This window comes from Molossus molossus, unplaced genomic scaffold (genome assembly GCF_014108415.1).
Source record: "Molossus molossus isolate mMolMol1 unplaced genomic scaffold, mMolMol1.p scaffold_m16_p_11, whole genome shotgun sequence".
Taxonomy (NCBI): domain Eukaryota; kingdom Metazoa; phylum Chordata; class Mammalia; order Chiroptera; family Molossidae; genus Molossus; species Molossus molossus.
Window position 1 is genome coordinate 12,870,654 of NW_023425346.1, and position 20,992 is coordinate 12,891,645.

Consider the following 20,992-nt stretch of genomic DNA (forward strand, 5'->3'; position numbering starts at 1 on the left):
TAGGATTTGTATAAATAGATTTGTAGATTGTCTAGAAGGGAAATTTCCACAGGACCTCGAGTTTGCCTACAACTCCATTCATATTCATAACTTTTCACCCTTGCTGCCTGATATCTTAGTGTGAGGCTATACATGTATTTGAGTAACCATGTATAAGTGATGTTAGGAGGAAATTCCTCAAAAATCTGATGGGATTCTAAAAGTCCATTCTTTCAGTATAATGTCTGCCATAAAACTTCTCTCCACAATGATAAGGACGAGAACCTTTCATGCAATAACTAGGTTCTGTGGTTTTGGATAAAGCAGTCTACATGCTGCTTGTGGTGGCCCAGATGTGCTATCATGGTGCTGAAAGACCACTGGCTATTGGTCCAGTACCACTTGGCTCCCAGTCTGATTGTGTGAGTTAGGAATCTCTGAAATTTATCTCTGGCCATGCTTTCAGGACTCATCCCTTTTCTGACATCTACTAAAATGAAAGACACAAAAACTGTTCTTCATTTGATTGCTATTTCCAGTTGTTTCATCTAGTATGTTTCCTAGATCCTGGTTATTTGGAAACATTCCTTATGTATGGATCCTAAGCCTTCATAAATTCATGAGCCCAAAACATTTAAACTATGTGAAAGGCTGTCCTGCCTTTGTGTCTTACTGTCTCTCTGGTCTTCTATTCATTGGACTCGTCAACTTTGCAGTGTTATAAATAAGAAGCTGAATGCTCTTAGTTTTAATATTTAACTGATTTTTGGCTTTGCTAAGATAGAAATAACTTACAATAAATTGCATTTATTTAAAATATACATTTCAATCAGTTTTGACATACATAGATATTTATAAAACCATTATTGCAACACAGATTTTATATATATTTACCCTTAAAGTGTCATCATGTTCTTTTGGAATTTCTCCCTCCAACGCCTCCCCATTGATCTCTATTTCCTATTTTCCAGGTAACACTGATCTAGTTTCACGAGAGATTAGTTTTAATTTTCTAGCAATTTATATAAATGTAATCCTATAAGTATATAGTTTTTTGGTGGAATTTGTCTTCTTTCATATGACATAACTATTTTGAAATTCATCTATATTGCTGTATGCATCAATAGTCTATCCCTTTATATTGCTGAGTATTTTCCAGACCAACTTGCATATAGCAACATTTGTTGGTCCATTTATCTCTTGGTGGATATTTGGGTCATTTCCAGATTTTGGCTATTGCATGAAAGCTGTCATGAACATGGATGTAGAAGTCTTTGTATAGGCATATATTTTTATTTTTATTGGGTATATACCTGTGGGTAAAATGGCTAAATTTTAAGGAAGGTGTATGTTCAATTTTTGAAGTAACTTCATAACTATTTTGCAAAGTGGTTGTACTGTGTTACATCTACCAGCAGGGTACAGGACCTCAACCTGCTCTGAAACAATATGTTCAATTTCAGCTCTCCGGTGGTGGTGATGCACTGATAAATCATTGCAGTTTTAATTTAGCCTTCATTTTTAAAATCTGTTTTTGTTTGTTTGTTTTTACTTAATGGAAATAGATAATAGTGAAACAATTTTGGAAGAGATTAAAGTAGGAGGAGAGAAGAAAAGGTAAGAATATGTATCAAATATGTAAAGGAATTATTAAATAATAGATATATAATTTTCAATGGTTTATAAAAATAAGTGGTAGTTGGAAAGGTAGAAAATTTTTAAATGGAGTACAGACATTATCCTTACAAAACAAACTAATGTTAAGTGTGTGTGTGGAAAACAGCATAATGATAGTAGCATTTGGATAGACTGTCCACAGGCTCTCAGGACTGGTTGGAGAAAGATAAATTAGAAAGTAATTGCAACATTCTAGGCAGAAGTTCATGGGAGAAAGATTGGTGTGATAATAATAAAAACAATAAGATTTATCATAAAGACCTCCAGTGCTTGGTTATCTGACAAGAAGGAATGTGGGTTATGTTTTTGGTTTGTTTCTTTGTACTTGCTAATGTTTTATGCATCTTTTGTGATAAACATATATCATTTTTTCCCCAAGTTATGAAACCAAAAAAAAAAAAAAAGGAAGATTTGCACTTAAATGACCAATGTCAGTTGGCAACTGTTTAGTCAATGCGGTATAGTGCTGGACTGGTTGGAAATGAAGTAGAACAAAATCATGGGGTGCGTGTCTTTTTGCCTTGGTTGAAGGTGAAATGACGCTGTTGGTTCATCTCCCTGAGCCTCCACTTTGAGTATTGCTGCACCCCTTCTCCTCGGAGGGCCTGCCTCTCTGCTTTATGAGAATTAACAGCCTTGTTCTTGGCATTTCAGAAAAATGAATTGTGAATTCTCAATTACTTCATGCCTTCCAGTCTAGCTGCACTTCCCCAGGGTGTAAGTGGTGAAGTTTTTAACAGTTTTGCATGTCAAAGATTGGTAACCGTATATGTCTGAAGTATTTTGAAAGCCTGTGGCTTCCTGTCTCTCAGCACTGCAGCAAAAAGTTTGAGCTGAGCAGAAATTAAACAGAGGCAGAGTTCTCCGTGGGTTTGATCTACAGAAAGAATTTGGCTGAAAATACAATAAAGTTTGACAATAAAGTTGCTAGCAGTGGCATCTTAATGTTGGCAAGGGCAGACAAGAAGATGATGTTAATTGCACAAACTCCAAGCCAGTGTTCCAAGAGCAACTAATAAATCCTAAAGCCGTCATTTACTCAAACTGAAAAGCCACAATGTGAGAGGCAGCATTCAGCGCAGACCACATGTCACATCAGCGGGAGGGAGGGAGTGCTGGGAGCAGTTTTTAAACTGGAGGCTCTATCAGAACTGCTAGAGGAGACCAAGAATCAGCTTGGAGAGAGGCAGGTGCACAGGGCATGCTCGTGAAGAATGCATGTGTCCAGACTTTGGACGATGCTGTATGAAAAACACCTGTAGGATAATGCAAAAGCAATGCTTAGAAAGTATATGGAGACAAGTATTAAGCAATGTGATATACTTGTGAATTTCTGCTTATCATACACATCCAAAAAACTAGCTACAAAGACTAGACAAGTGCTCTCAAAGAAGACTGTGAATGTAAGAAGTACATTTTGGGTACCTATTTTTGATGTTTACAGTAAGAGAGGTGACTATCAGGCATAACTGATGAATATTCAAGCTCATACTTAGTATCTAAAGAAAGTACATGTGGTTTCTGTTGCTTCAGAAGCCTTTCTTCCCAATGAGAAAAGATTAGTGAAAGTGCCAGAGTCTGAAACAGTGTCAGCTGTCACCAACACTGCAGGTTCAGCACTCGATTTAGCCCTTTGGTCATTCATAGTGGCATGCTTGCTAAAATTAGCCCATGTCATATTAGTTCTTTCTATTTTACCATACAAACATAACCTGCTTCTTTGATTTGAATTGGGGTTGGAGAACACATATTCAGGCAGAAGGACCAGACTCGGTGGCTCTGTGACTGAAGGTGAATCTCATTTTTCTTACTTGAGAAGCTATACCAAGTGAATTTAGACATGAAGCTCTCACTGGTTGAATCTCCATTCTCTTACCTAAAAATAATGACATAAAACATTTTAGAGAAATAGTAAATCAGGTAATGCAAAATATTTAGCACTGAGTTTGATAAATTTGGGGCATGTAGGATTGACTCATTCCAATCCAAACAAGCATTTTGCCTGAAGTGGTTCTCAGCCTGATTCTGCTTTGAAAATATATGAAGGGGGCAAATTTAGCCAAAGAAGAAAACTTCCCTTCTCTGTCCCAGAGGAGGAATACAGATGGGACTATGGAGAGAAACACAAACAAGTATAATGTTGCCAATTGCTTGCAGACTATTGCTTTCAGCTTTCTTAGTTGTCTTCTAGACCCTTTGTGTACACAGACTTCCCCACCATGATGAGTTACTTGCCTCTTGCTGGAGTTTGTGGGTAAGACAGTTTGCTCATAGTATATGCCTGGGTTCATATACCTATATGTCATGAATTTCTTCCTTTTTAGTAGAGTAGATTTTTTTATAATTAGATTTTTCATTCTTTGTAAGAGAATAGTCACTTCTACCCCTTTCATGGTGCAGTTACTTCAATTACACATAAACACTGAGACTCCTTAAGGGACTGTCCCTATAGGCAGTGCATTTAGTAAAATTTCCTAATCTCTTGTATAGATGGCTTGTCTGAGCCATTTTATAGTGTCTGTGTGAGATGCCCACAGGATAAAGTCTATGAGAGTGACTTCAATGTATCAGGTGATAGAAGGACAGAGAGTGTCAGTAAATGACCTTTCTTCATTAGATTGGCAGGCTATACTTGCTTTTCCTAACCTAATAATTAACTGTCCAAGATTTTCCGTGGCTTTAGAGGTTTTATCTTTCCACATCTGCTAATGCAAAATAGTTACCCGAAGCCTTTCTATTTGTGAAAAAGACCCTGAGGACACAAATGTGGGTGGCCATCTGCTTTGAACTTTCCTGTGAAAGAACTAGAAATAGGAAGCAATTGATACCATTGTAATTAGCTTATTATTCATAATAGGAAGCAAGCAAAAGGGAGGCCAGACATTACAAGCATGGCCATCTGGGCAGCTTCACCAGGAGGCTGCGGTTTCACGCTCCCCAGGGAATCACGGGTCCATTCCCTGCAGAGCACTGGAGGAAGGGGTTGGACAAAGGGGAGATGGATGCATGTGCAGTAAAGTTGGGGCAACATAAGGAAGGTACCTAGTCTAGTCTGGAGAACCATGAATTGGCTAGAGGGGGTAGGGACACTGCAAGCTCATGAATATTTGGGGATATTTAATCCCCCAGACAAAGGAGCTTGCACTCTTGGCTTTCTTAGCTCTCTTGGTTCTTGTGACTTCCTTGTTCCTCTGGCTTTGCTACTGTGCACAATCCCTAAATAACCATGTGGCCATGCTGACCCCACACACAGTGGGCTGATGGACTACATCTGGGAACATAAACTAATCTAGCCTGATGCTGGATTGGACTGTGCAGACATGGAATGGAAACCCGGGCAATGGTTTTAATCCTAGCCCTGATAAAGGCACAGCTGGGCTTCTTCCTTGGTAGGAAAAAGGGAAACAGGGCCTTGGAAACTCAGGGATTTAACTCCACACAAATAAATGTCACGCATTTCCTCAAGTCTCAGAAAATTATTTTTCTGGTGATATTACAAGAAGCACACTCCCTGGCAACAGAAGGGGACAGGGAGAACTCCCCTGTCCAGGATTATTCTCCTAGGCTTTATCTTTCTACATCTGTGTATGCAAAATTGTTACCCAACAGCCTTTGTATTGGTGAAAAAGACCCCAAGGACTCAAATGTGGGTGGTCATGTGCTTTGCACTTTTACGTAAAGTAACTAGGAATGGAACTAGAAATTCATAAATGATAGAGTGTAAATTCGATAGATTTTTGGTTATCATCCTGTCTCCACTTGTTGTGGATATGTAATACGAACGAGCCAACCCCCCCTTGCAGGTTGATGAAGGTGGCCTAGAGATTCTAATTTCCCAAGTGAAACACTTTTTACACAGTAGTAGTTTTGGGAGACAGGTCTGAACCTCATTAAACTCACTGTGTGTTATACATGGATAACCTAATTCAATTCCTGTAAAAACAGGCAGATAGACCATCAATGTAAATTAAACCCAAAGGCAAACAAGCGTCACTATGGCACTATATCATGTGAGCACTTATCTCATAGACGGAAAAGTGAATTAAACTGTTAATTACAATATCAGTTTTAGAAAAACAGGTCTCAAGATGCAGGAGTCAAAAAAAGAAGAATTTTTTTTTTTAAATGTGAATTACAATATTCCCCAACTTGTCTCCTAATGAGGTTCACATTTAGCTTGCAGTCTCTCCCTTTTAAAATCTGATTTCCATACCTTCCTTTTTGTCTTCATTTACAATTTTGTAATTTACCTTTGGACCCCCAGGATAAAGTTCTCTGAAACATTCTGCTCACCATGACTAGTGATGTGCAAATATGCCTCTTATGTCAACATATTTCAGTTTCCTGTTCAGTATCTTTGATGACTATTTAAAAACTTCCCAATAATATTATTAAAACCTGGGCATACAAGTACTATTGTGACTGTGCACCAACTGGATCCTCCTGTGCCCCCCTCTCGTGTCTGTCTTCTCTGTCCCTCCTGGTCACAAATTTTGTCAATTTCACTCACATTGAGCTATTCAAAAATATTTGATTTATGTCATTGTGTCTTTTTTTCACTGGTAACCTTTGTCTGGGATTTTGTCTTGTTTACCTTTTTAAACTATGTGTAAACTAGAGTACAATGTTCCATCTTTCAAGATTTAACTAGCTGGTGTTGCCTTGATCATGAACCTTTCTGCCATGGAGTAATTGATTGCATTGTGGCCCCTCTGCTCCCGGCACACAACTTCACAGCACGCACTGTTGGATACAATTTCAAGACCACCTTCCTCATTACTCTTCTATCTTCATGGTGAAAAGGTAACACATCTTGCTTATCTTTCTTTTTCCAATATCAAGCGCCTTGACTTGCAAAGTATATGTTCAGTAAATTAGTCAATCATTTTGCATTAAATGACTAAAGCTTAATAAATATGAAGAAGGTAATAGATCTTGACTTTCAGTCTCAATCACTAATGTAAACTTCATCACAACCCTGATTTTTGTATGGGAAAAACTGAGTGCGTCCTAGAGATTTTGCATGAACCATAGCTTATCTGAGTCTACGTGGAACACTGTCTGCTTTCCCATGAACAGGAGAGGATGGTGGGCTACAAGGAGCTGCTAAGAGGCCGTCTCCCATCTGCCCTCCTAACTTGCCTGGGAGGCTGTTATGAGATAGTTTCTCATTGTCTCTGGGGTTCTTTCTACTTCACTCTCTTTAAAATAGAGCTATAGAATTAAAAATAAATGAATAAATAAAAATCTACTGTCTAGATATGACTCCAGTTAATGGATGTATCCCATAATTTGTGTGGTAGTACACTTTTGTTTCATGTGATCCTTTCTGGGGGGTGAGACAAGGACCACAAAAAGCACGTTTGGTTCATTCTTCTATTCACTATGTAATTAATATGTTGTCCATTGTCCATCCACATCTGAGAATAGCTCTTCTCTTCACAGGTCACATCAGGTCAGTCTTGTGAAGGTGACAATTCTTTCTCAATTACTTTCTTTTTAAATTTTTCTTTTTCCCTCTTTTATTTTTTGCTTTTCCTTCTCTCCCTTCTTTCCTTCCCTTTGTTATTTTTCTTTCTTCTTTCCTTCTCTCTCTCTCTCCATCTCACACCAATGCTATCTGGTTTAGATTCCATCGGTTTAGTGCTCAGATACAATATATCCTTAATTTTTAAAAAGGATCATCAAATGACATTCTTATCCTCATGTGCATAATAGCAATGTTAGAGAAACAAGCCTCAAGAATCAAGGGTCAGAAAGAGAAGTGTTTTCTTTCACATGAATTATATGACAAGGAAAAGATACTACAGTATAATATTTTGTTGTTTATAGGAAAACTTCAGATATTTCTATTTTATACCTTAACATAATTCTTGTTTTTCCTATCGACTAAAAGAATCTTCATTTAAGAAATAGGAAATAAAAAATAGTATTCATTAATTGTGGAGGTTTAGAGGTAACTCACTGGAACACTCAATATTGTCCATAAAATAAAGTTTGTGGGGTATTAATCACACACGAAAACAAAGAGCACAGAAGGTACCCAAGGTACCCAATATTCTTTAATAGTATCTTACTCTTCTTGTTCATTAAAAAACAAAAGTAGAGAAGAAACAATAATTGTCACTGGATGTTAATTGTTTGTGAGGGCATCAGAAATATTGCTTAATCCCTCAGCTACCTTTTTTTATAAAATGAGGATAATAATATCATATTTACTGTTTATGAAGAATAATTAGGTCACAATTATAACCAAAAATTAAATCATCTAAATTTTATGTAATGACATTACTTTCAGAATTTCTCCAATCACTATAAAAAGAAAAATTAAGTTGCACTGAGATTTCACAACACTACTCTCTCCATTTTCCTTTTACGGAATGACTGTCTTAACAGACTCATGGAAATGCCCAAAAGAGTATAAAAGCTTTTTTGTTGTTGCTGTCAATCCTCACTCTAGCACATATTTTTGCCCATTGATTGTTCGAGGGAATGGAAGACATGGGGGAAGGGGAAGAGAGGGAGAGAGAGAGAAACACCTATGCAAGAGAGACACATTGATTGGTTGCCTCCCGCAAGCTGACCAGGGCCAGGATCGAACCTGCAACACAGGTATGAGCCCTTGACTAGAAATTGAACCCATGACCCTTCAGCGCTCTGGTCAACACTCTAACCACTGAGCAACTCCAGTCAGGGCTATACAAGATTTTTTAATGCAGGATATGACTAACATTCTGGAAGGTATCTATGGTACATCAATTTAGGCCTTGTAGAAACTAAAATCACCTACACAAGTAATTAGCACCTGCTTCATGAAACCTAGAATGTCTTTATTTTAGAGAGTTAATTCAACTCAGAAATTTAGATGTAGGAAAATCATGTTGACCTTCCTTTGCCTTAGAAGCATGTTCCAAAACGTCTTGTTTTGTCCTGCTGTTATTTTAAAATTGAATATTGCAAAGAAAATGGGTGAGAAGATATTTTATTAAAAACATTAAAATATTCTTGTAAATACTCATCTTCATAGATACGTTGGTAAAGGTAATTACATTTCCAGTATAAGGATCCTCTTATAGTTAACTTGACTCCTTATCACTAGTTTGGCAGCTGAGATCATCCCAGCAGTTCTACCTGCTGACCCATATGTCAACTCACAAATTATAGGCCTCTTTTCACTTTATGAACTCTTTGGATTGTATGCCAATTGTATGTTAGTGCTGTTTCCAAGTAGATCATCAGCTAAGGGCAAGAACTCTGCCCTACAAATGTCTTGCTTTACCTGTGGATCACATAACTGCTATTCCATTAATACCACTGGGTTTGAGTCCTTTTTTATTTTCATGCTAATGTAGTTAACCTATCCATGCCCAACTATGGCAAAGACATTGTGCCATGCACAATAAAATATGACCAAGTAAATTATGGATCTGTTAAGGAACAATGTGCATGGTGGTCATTCCAGGCTTTAAGACAGTATCATTGGGAGAGGGCAAACGAGGATTTGAATAGGTAAGCTAACTAGTGCCACTCAAATTATACAATTCAGACCAGCACCTACTCTGCCTATGCCAAGGCCAGTTGTCAAGCTGTTTTTAAATCATCTTGCGACAATTCATACCCTAATCTCAGTTTATCCAAAAATAAACTATCCTTTCAGCCAGCAAATCCAAACAGTGGTGTGTTTCCCAGTTGCGGGCATGTCTGTAATAAGAAGTTAATTCCCCCTGTCAGTGTCTTGAAAGCAGCTCTTCTGCTAGAGTAGGAATTGAGAAATGTAGAAGCTACCTCTTAAACTGGTCAAATAATAAAATGTCTATGAAGTGAGTTTAACAGAAAATCCTTTAACTCATGTTGAGGTAAGTAAGTTAATGACTCTGAGATTAACTTCAAGTGCTGGTTTCAGCTCGCTGTGCTGGGCCGGCTTGTTGGAGAGAGTTGGTATCTTTCATTGGGACGGGGCTTCTTGCAACGTGCTCAGGGCCCGGGGCTGCCCTGGCCACAATCTGTCTGTTGGAGCGACGTGTGCTGGGTCTCAGGTGAATTGGATTAAGCAATTTACAGAAAACGTTGAGAGCAAGATAAATAATTACTGTCTTTTAGGATTTGTCAGAGTCAGGAAGACAAATTTCAATATCTTGTAATAATTGTAGAGAAATGCACCAGTACCACTATGCCTTGTTTCCCGTGGTGCTTAGGGCTGAAATGCCAGTGCTTAGCGCCGGGTTTGCGATCCCTTAAAGTCCTGGAACCTGATTTGGGTCACTCTTCTCCGGTTCTGCCTATCAAGTGTCCCTTCATTCTGGGCAGCTAATGAATGCATTTATTTAACTGTTTGATAGATTATACTATTATCTTCACAAAGATATAGTTTCTCCTGGACTGTAATTAGGTATTAAAGCCGGTATTCACTGAGAATAGTCCTGCACTTTATACATGTTTCTGTCTTCCAACATAACACAATCCCTGCCCCTCTTCTAATACCACTTTTGCTTCTAGATACTGTCTCAGTTTTCTTCTTTTTATTAAAAAAAAAAACAAAAACATTAAAAGACTTTCAACACACACTATTTCCAATTCCTTCCCTCCTGTTCTCCACTGGGCCACCTCCCATCAGGCTGTGTCCGCACCATTCACAGACTTCTCTTATTCAGAGCACCAGGAACCTCATAGCACTAAATCCAAAGTCCAATACTAAACACCCCTCTTACTTAACCTATCAGTTCCATAGGTTATAGTTGTACAAGTATATCATGGCTCCACATGCATTAAAAAAAAAAAAGTTTGTAAACTGCATACTAATTTGAGAGCTGCAAAAATGTGAAAAATATAACCACCAAAAACATGATTTAGAATTAATGAACTGTGCTACTAAAGGAATTATTTTGACAGTGGTGAAATAAAAACCGAGAGGTAAATTTCACCTATTTGTTTTAAAAATAACATTATTAAGATTAAATTTGTTTTTAAAATATTTATTTCTAAAAAATAGAGTCTTAGTCCTTTCTACTTTTATTTTGTTGTCTCAAATATATATATATTTTTTAAGGTTCTCTTAGGCCTTTTGTGATCTTAATCCAAATATGCTTTAACAACACATTTTTAAGGCATTTGGTGTGTTTTTTTTGCACATGTAATTGCAAGCCTGATAAAGAGAAGAAAGACCTGAATGTAACACCTGTTGGAATTCATAAAAAGCAATGAGTACCTTTAGTCAACCTACAAGCTGTCTTCCAGTTTACTAGTGTTTCAAGGGAAGCCCAGGAAGATTAGTCCAGTTTCCGGTGACAAAGACTCTCTCCGTGGTCCAATTCTACTCAGGTTTCCCTAAACGCTTTCACCTGGGCTCCACTTTGGACTTCTGTGTTCACCTCTGCATTTTCTCATTTTAGCACAGACCCTGTTAAGTCAGTTTAGCTAGGATCCCCATCCTCCATATCTGCTTACTCTCCACATCTAATCGGGTTCCTCATCCCCCACCATGCTCTTGGTGATGTCTGAGCACCCTGGTCTGCCTTCAGCAAAAACACTGTCAGGTTAGTTTGGCCAGATTCTCCCCTCACCCTTGATGTCTTCTCTTAGTGATTTCCATCCTTTGATCTCCACTATGCTCCTTGGCTACAAATTCCCATTTATCCAGGCTGATGCATTTAGATCTAAGCCTGGTTCTATTCTGAGGTCTTGTTTCCTCTGTGGCAATAGTTGTGGACAAAGTTTGTTTTCATCTCCTAACTGCTACTGTTCTGATCTGATTATTCTTTAACACTGGTGAAGACAAAGGGCAAACTTACAAAGATTTTCCTGGCAGAATAAAAAAGCCGGATATAAGAATCTATTATACGGAGGCTCAAAGGAGGTGGTGACTTCTCTGAATTTCTACTTCCTTTCCAATTTGATTTAGGCCATGGCTGAGCCTCATAAGAGATGAAGAGACTGATTGCTGTGGGTTATTATTAGTGTCCACATCTATCACAATTTTTTGAAACTGAAAATGAACTTCACGAAAAGGAATAACCCTTGTTCTCCATACGAGCAAGGAGACTAATAGCAGGTGTGCCCCACTTAAAGGCCAGTTATAAGAGAACATCCATTGCTCAGAGGCTGCCTGTTCAAATAAAGGGTGTTTTTGTTGTACTTGTGAAGCACAGTTTCAAAATAATCTTATAAACTAAATGTCTTCTTATCTTCCCTTTGCCTTCACTCATTTTATCAATTGAGAAATAATTACTAAATGATGACTACTCCTATTTTAGGTGCTGAGAAAACATAAAAACAATTTATAGAACCTACTTTCACTACTTAAAATTTTCATCAACAACAGTTCAAAAGCAATATTTAGCCCATTAAATAGAAATAATAAAAATTCCCAGGTTGCTTTAATCCTTGGGGGCTGCTAGAGGAAAAATACTATAAACTGGGTGGCTTACAAACAACGCACATTTATTTCTCCAGTTCTGGAGGCAGGAAAGTAGATCGAGGTCCCGCAGACTCAGGGCGTGGTGAGTCGGCTTTCCCAGGGGTGGCTGTCTGTCTGTCTGTTCACTGTTGCCGCACGTGGCAGAAGGGGAAAAGATGGCCCTAAGACCATTATCTGGAGAGTTAGGATGTCAAAAAATGAATTTTTTAAACATATGTTTTCATTGAGTTTTTAGAGAGAAAGGGAGAGATAGAAACATTGATATGAAAAACATTGATTGGCTACCTCCTGCACGCCCCCTACTGGGGATCGAGCCTGAAACCTGGGCCTGTGCCCTGACCAGGAATGGAACTGGGACCTCTCAGTCCATGGGATGAAGAAACTCAGTCCACGGAACCACATTGCCCGGGTTCAACATTTGAATTTTACCAGGACACAAACATCCACACCACCACAAGACAATAGTTTTCTAATCAGCTGGTCACTGCACCACTTCGTTGTTTTGTTGTTTTGTTTTGTTTTGTTTTGTTTTGTTTTAATCTAAGAAAAAGAAAATACTGATAAAATGCATATTTGCATGTAGTGTACTTGTTGCTTGGCAGGGCCATTCTTCCTCTTGTTTTCTTTAAGGAAAAACATAAGTAAGTGCAAGGCATGCTTCAGGTATCCGTTTACAGGTTTTGCTAGGGTAAAGTGATATTAGAATTTGTGTAAGAAATATCAATGGTCTTCTACTGTCAAAAAGTCCCCTTTCTAAATATAGCCCAAGGCATTCCTCTGTGAACTGTAAATGTATTCACTTCAAAAGCATCTCAGTCTCAAGCTGAAAATCTATATTTGTTTCACATAGAACTTTGGTGGAAAATGAGTACAAGCAGATGTTATTGCTGTGCAGATACACACATACAAGTAAGCGAAATTAATTGCAGCCTGTACATAAAACAAATACAAAATACTTAATCATCTCTAATGCTTCCTGCCATGTCAATTATTAAAAATCTATGAAGACAATGTTATATATTAGTACAGGGATTTGAAAAGCATCTCTGCATTTGAGAGTTATGCAGCATGGAATAAAGTTTACACTGTTCCCTACACACTGGAGTTTTTCCATTAATTTCCATACTTTTGAAAATGTCCACTGATGTATGCTACACAATCTTTAGGCAATGATGGGAAGGGACACATTCTCCCCTGTACTGTTCTTGAGTTTTTATGGCTGGATTAATAATAAAATGGACACAAAGCCAGATTAACAGCCAATTTAATGCGTGCATACAAAAGATCATAAATTATACTCCTCTGGATGAGACGCGAGCCAGCTTTTTGTACCTTTTAATATAAAACGTAACATTATTTATTTAATGAAAATAAGTCTGTGGAGGAAAAACAGGGCAAAGACATAGATTGGGTGCGCATCAGGAAGAAATCTAAACAAAGTTTGGACGTGAGTAGTCAAGAAGCAACGAGGTTAATTTATATAAACTGTTTGTCCTGGAGTCCTTAACTCGAGTGGAAAACATCCCTCTCAGGCCTTTCTCAGCCAAGAGGGCACCTTTCACTAAAGGATATTCATTTTCTGCATTCCAGGCAACAAGGCAGGGTCCACGGGTCCTTCTTGCACCAGCTGCTTGTCAAGAGAAAGTAACTTTCATTCAAAGTAATCAATATGCCATTGTAAGATATTTGGGGGCAGCCTGCCCTGGACACCAACAGTAAATACCCATAATCGGAATATAAAACTAAGTTTATGTAACTTAAACATTTAGGGTTTAAAATAAACCTCTTTGCTTATACCAAATTCTAAAGTTACTACGGATGAATTTGGGTCCAAATGTCTCATGAAAAAGTATTTAAATAGGTAATGTAGGAAGAAGAAGGATCGTGAGTGATAGCTTGTCCTAAGATTAGTGAATAAATTTAAAAAGACACATATTCTCTCTATTAGAAAATTCTCTCTTGTGTCTAAACACTTCCAGCTAACATAGATCAGAAATCTTGGGGTTCATGAATGAGATTCCTGTTCCCGATACAAATAGTTCACACACCAGTAATTCTAATAGTTATTTGAAATGTGTCAGTATGTACAAAGATGGCCTAGAGACCAAGGCTGGCCCCTCCAGGGATAGATGAATGACTCTGTGGAAGCCAGGGGATTTGTAGTGGTCCTTAAAGAGAGAACATCTGAGCCAAGTCAGAACTGATGTTGGCTTAAAGGCAAAAATTACCACCTAGAGTTGACTCTGATGGCCAGTTTGGCCATGTGTAAATGAGTAATTGAGGAAACCTGTCCCAGGAAGAGAAGATTTGAGTAGGTGCTGAAAGAGAAGCAGAGAAGAGAGAAACCAGGAGCATGGCATAGGTTTCTGACATTCCAGTTCACATGTATTTGTTTAATTGTAGTTTATTCCTGGTTCTTTGCTATTGTGAAATCACTTTATACCAACAATAAACCTTTCATTTGTTACTTCAGTTAGTCTGTGTGGGCTTATATTAAAGCATAAAAAAATAAGAATCTTGACTAGAAAAAGATCTTAGATTTTGATAAGTGAGAAAATTGGAGTAAGATACTTCATGTAGTGAGACAGAAATAAAAGACGGATACAGGGATATGGAAAATTATAAAGCATGCTTGCAAATATGAAGGGTGTGTATCTATGATGAAAATATTTCTATGGGGCAGTTTTTGACAATAAACTTACAATAGAGTTTGGAAGCAGATTAATAGCTTTGTACTCAAATTAGGTGTTTGTATTGGATTCCCACAAAGCAGAGGTATCTACTAGGGGTTTTGGAGCAGGTGAATAGCATGATTAAATTAGTTGATATTTGAAAATAAGAGGGCAAAACATTCAGTTGAGTTGTCATATTAAGATTATCTGAAAAAGAATTGCCAAGAAAAAAAATATATAACAATTATTTGAACCAATGAAAGTGAGGAAAGTTGCGTGTTAGGTAAATTGCAGTGGCAGAGAAGTAGGGGAAAAGAAACAGATATGGGAGCAAGTGATTTTAGTCAACATACACGTGACGACTTTTATTCATATGATTTTTTTTAATGTAAAGGATCAAAGAGATGGTCAATGAGAACCTGCGAAATTCTATGTTGGAAGGGAAATGAGAAGACAGATAGATAAACTGAGTTCAATTTCCTGGATTCAACTAAAGCAGTTCTATTTCATTTTTGTTTATAGGCTAAGGTTACACACAATTATTTTAATGGTTCTATGTAATTTAAAAAGTTTAAACAGTACAAATTTGTCCACATTATAGGGAGAAAATGAGGAAAACCAAGTTACTCATGTTAGAAAATAATTCTTTATGGACTCTCGAGTCCTTTGCCAACTCCCCTTCCAGCCCTCATTCCTGACTTGAGATTAATTTCTGCTTTCCCAGCATTCTTATTTACAGGTGGCATCAAGTGACAATAAATTAATTGAATATTTGGTATTTGTAATTAGAGTAAAAATTTTATATTGTCCTCTTTTTCTTAGATATGTAAAATACATTTATTTATAACACATTTCACTTGGCATAATTTTTAGTGTTTATGTGGGCAATATTATTTGCTTTCTCTTTGTAAACGAGAAAAATAAGTTGGTAAATTAAATTTACATAGGACATTACTGGCTTCCACATATACATTTTGCTATCTTTTCTTGTGAGACATAAAGGAGTAATTCATTTTCAGTTCTCAAAATCTAGGGTTTGGAGGCAACAACAAAATGATGGAAGGTGCCATTTATTTAGGTTTCCCAGAAACACATATATGGGAAAATAAGAAAAATTCTTCATGTAAATGAAATATCAAAGGAGTTTAAATGCCAGTAAATATGCTCACTTTCTATTTTTCAGTTAGGTTGTCATGCATTATGATCACAGCATATTTTCATTTGTTTTAAGAAATGAAATGCTGAAGAAAATGAGGAAGGGCAACAGACCAAATTACCTAATTTATTTTTAATACAGATGAAAATAATAGAGGAACACTAGATGGGAATTCCAGTGAATGTAAAATTATGTTTGTGAGGGTTGATAGTGATTAGAATTCTTTTTTTCCTGCCCACCTGCTCAAAACTTGTCTCGCTCAAGTCTTGCATTTTGGAAACAGCTGGAGGTTTAATAACCACGTTTGCTTCGATTTTGAAAAACATTTTTTAGCAATTTGGGGTCAAACTGTTTGCCTTGCCCTTGCCTTTTCTGATGGTTTGAGTTCCCAAATTACAACCTTGGACCTGCTTATCAAATACTTTCCATGTACCAACCTGAATGCAACTCTCCCGCATCCATCATTTGAAAGATCCATACACTTAACTCCTAACATTGCCCACAGGGGTTCTGTTCCCACTGAAGAATAAGAAAAACAGTATTGTCGCTATGATATCTCCTGTCCGGGGATTCAGGCTAAGTTTTCAAACTCTTCTATATGAAAACAAAACAAAGATGCTACCATGAATATTGTTTCTCCATCATTCTTTCTGTATTAATGACCTCTACTAATTTTGACAAGATAATCATTCAGAGCATTGTATAGTTACTCAGTTTTTATGTGTACAATTTATTCCTAGGTCAGGAATCATTTCTGACTTTATATCTTATGTTTTCTCTGATAAACCTCCAGGAGGTAACAGTGTGTTTAGCTTTCACCGACAGTCATTGCTTGGTGTTGGGTAAATCAAGTTCACTAATGCTTATGCTGTGCTTTTCCTCACAATGCTCCCTTTTATCAACTTTTTTTCTTATTTAAACATTTTCTTCTTAATCTTTTTATTTAATTTCCAGAATAAGAATATCAAAGCTATATGCCAAATATAATGAATATATAATGAGTTATATGCAACACTCCTAAAGACTAGTTATTTGATAATTTATTGGTATACTTGAGAATAAGTGTTTTGTCATAGTTAAAATATAGTTAGGTTGCCCTGGCTGCTGTGGCTCAGTTGGTTGGAGCATTGTCCTATGAATTAAAGGGTAGCAGGTTTGATTCCTGGTCAGGGCATGTAACCAGATTCTGGGTTCTATCCCTGGTTGGGGTGCATGTCGGGGGCAAGCAATCAATCTTTCTCTCTCACATCAATGTTCCTCTCTCTCAAAAATTGATGGAAAAACATGTCCTCATGTGAGGAACACACACACACACACACATTTTCAGAGTAATTTAATAACAAAAGACAGTTATTTTGGATATTACTAATGAAAATACTCAGTCTCCAAATGCTTGTGATTTACTCAACTTCCTTTTACCCCAAATGTCAAGTTTCTTGAGATACAATTTACATAGTGAGAAATTTATAGATCTTAAGTTCTTAATGTATTATCTATTGCAAAATGTTCATTCATGCCTTTTGCCTCTTTTTGTTCTTTGTTTTTACCTTATTGTTATTAAGTTCTAGGAGGTTTTATATACTCTAAATAAAAGTATTCTGTCAGATATATGTAATACAGACATTTTCCCAAGTCTGTAGCCTGTCTGTGCCTTTTCTTAATGGTTTTATTTAATGTTTAGATTTTTAAAATTTTTGAGCAAGTCAATTTATTATTTTATTTATAGTTAGTGATTTCTGTGTCTGGTTTAAAAAATAATGTTCTCCCCCCAGGTCTTGAAAATATTCTCTAATATTTTCTTATAGAAACTTCATAGATCTATTATTTACACGTAGGTTTATAACTCATCTCAAATTAAATTTTAGAGGTGATGGTATGAATTTCATTTTTTATAGCACAGATTTCCAGTGATTCTAGCATCATTTTTTGAAGAAATCTTACTTTCCCATTGAATTAACTTGGTCCCATATAAGAATAATTTCATTGGTTACGTGTGTGTCTATTTCTGGACACTTGGTTCCAAAATGGCATAAAAACCTCAACTGTCCAGTGCCTCTCTGGATTCATTTCTATAGCACCCTGAATGTGTATTCATATGATAAACTTTGGGTGTTTTCTCCTGTTAATCAGTCTTTGTTCAATTTGATTATTAGCTCTGCTAGAATAACTTAGAGACAGGAGAAAAAATGTTTCTTAAGCCCCACTGTCTTAAGATGATCTATTATAAATAGTTTCTTGTTTTCTCAGTGAAGAAATTCATGGGGATAAGTGAACGAGCTTCCCGAAGATGGTGGCGGGAAGGACTGGAGCAAGGGTGAATGTGTGAGAGTGTGAGGGAATGCAATAGAGTGTGAGTGGACGTGAGTGTGGAGGAGCAACCTTGAGCAGTGCAGAAATTGGGGTGCAGAGGGTTCCTGGGCTGTGGATGGGGAGCAGCCAGATACAATGGGAAGTGGCTTGTTAGGGTGCGTCTCCCACCACGTCCAGGAGGCCCAGACATTTTGGAAGATCCTTGGTCTTCTCTGAGAGGAGGCAGCAGGGAGCAGCTAGGCTCAAGGGACCTGAGTCCACCAGAGTGCCTTGCACCATCGGACCAGTGGACCTCACTGTGTCAACGTGGACCAGCACACAGTAGCAGCGCTATCGAGGTGCCTGCTGCAATAGCTGGAACCAGCCAGGAATTGAACACTATCCCCCATAACAGTAGGCTGATTAGGTCCAAGCACCTTCCTGCAGAGCAGCAATGTCTGGGAGGGAGTGGAGCCCCACCCTCAACAGCAGTTGAGGCTAGAGCCTAGACACACCCCAGCAGCAGAGGCTCTAGAGTGGACATCCATCCCCAGGCAGCAGCAGCACAGATCAGCAGCTGAGACTCATCCCCAGCAGCATCAGCAGAGGCTGATCAGGAGCAGTGCCCCAGCCCAAGCATCAGCAAGACTCAGGCACCTGTGACCTGCCCCTGATGACTGCAGCAACAGATTTGGAGTGGATCCCCTCCCCAGGAACAGCAAAGTCCCGAAGCTGAACATCCTCAGCCCCCAAGAGCTGCAGATGATTGGGAGCTGAGAGCACCCACTGACAATAGCAGCAACAGTAGCAATGCAAACTGGGAGCTGACACTTGTCCCCAGCACCAACTGATCTGGAGCTGAGTCTCACCAGGCAGCAGTGCAACAGTGTCACTCACACACCCCAGCAGAACACCAGTGGGACCCATGCACCCCCGCAGTGCACTAGTGGTACCAATACACCCCAAGAGTACCTAACATGACAGACCAATATCAGCTGCTAGTTGAAGATCCTCCAGGATCCACAACAGGCAAGAGACACTAAACACCAAAACAGTCTGGAAGGCACAGCAGCCTTATTTAATACATACTGACCTGCCTACACATTCCAACATCCCTCACTGGGCCTAGAACTACCAGACTGCTAATATGGTGAGATAAAAAAACAACATCCAGATGAAAAAAAAGGAGGAATCACCAGAAAATAACTACATGAAATGGACAATAGCAATTTGTCAGATAAAGAATTCAAAGCAATGATTTGAAGGGTGCTTAAACAATTTGTCAGATAAAGAATTCAAAGCAATGATTTGAAGGGTGCTTAAACAATTTAGTGAGAACTACAAGAAACTTGATACAAATTATAAAGAGCTCAGTGGGAAACACATCAGCTTCAAAAAAGGAGGTAGAAGCTATGAATAAAAATTAAGAGGAAATAAAGAATGACATAGCTGTTATGACAAATACCTTAGAAGGATTCAATAGTATATTAGAAGAAGCAGAAGACAGGTAGAAAAAAACACCCAAATAGAGCAGCAAATAAAAAAAATATATATTAAAAAGCAGGAGGAGAGTTTAAGGGAGCTTTGGGACAATACAAAACATAACAACATTCACATCATAGGTGTACAAAAAGGAGAAGAATCAGAGAAAGGAAAAGAGAACCTGTTTGAAGAAATAATGACAGAAAACTTCCCTAAATTGTTTAAGGAAATAGTCACACAAGTCCAGGAAACACACAGAGTCTCAAGCAAGATGAAACCCAAAATACACACAGCTAGACACATCGCAATTAAAATGGCAAACATTAAAGACAAAGAAAGAATCTTAAAGTAAGCAAGAGAGAGACAGGAAGTTACCTACAAGGGAGCTCCCATTAGACTGTCAGTTGATTTCTTAATTGAAACACTGCAGGCCAGAAGAGACTAGCATGACATATACAAAGTAATGCAAGGCAAGGGTCTAGATCCAAGACTACTCTATCCAGCAAGGCTATCATTCAAAATTGTAGGAGAAACAAAGAGCTTCACAGACAAAAGAAAAAAAAAAAGCTAAAAAAATTTACCATCACCAAACCAGTACTACAAGAAATGCTAAAGAGACTGTTGTAAGAAGAAGAAGAAAGAGAGAGAGAAAGAGGAACACAGGCATAAAATAAAAATGGCAACTAGTAAGTATCTATCAATAATAACCTTAAATGTAAATGGCTTAAATGCTCCAATCAAAAGACATAGGGTCGCAGATTGCATAAGAAAACATGACCCATATATATGCTGTCTACAAGAGACCCACCTTACAACAAAAGAGTCACACAGGATAAAAGTGAAGGGATGAAAAAAAATTTTCCAAGCACATGGAAATGAAAAATAAGCTGGTGTAGCAATACTCATATCTGATAAGATAAATTTCAAAACGAGGGCCATAATAAGAGACAAAGAAGGTCAGTACATAATATTAAAAGGATAAATCCAACAAGAGGATATAATCCTGATAAACATATGTACCAAATACAGGAGCACCAAAATATATTAAAAAACTTCTGGAGGACTTCAAGGGAGAGATTAATAGCAATACAATTATAGTGGGTGGCTTTAACACCCCACTGGATCCATCTTTTAGACCAGTGGTTCTAAATCTTCCTAGTGCCATGAACCTTTAATACAGATCCTCATGTTGTGGTGACCCCCAACCATAAAATTAATTCTGTTGCTACTTCATAACTGTAATTTTGCTACTGTTAAGAATCGCCATTGGAAATATGTGTTTTCCAATGGTCTTAGGTGACCCCTGTGAAAGGGTAGTTCAAC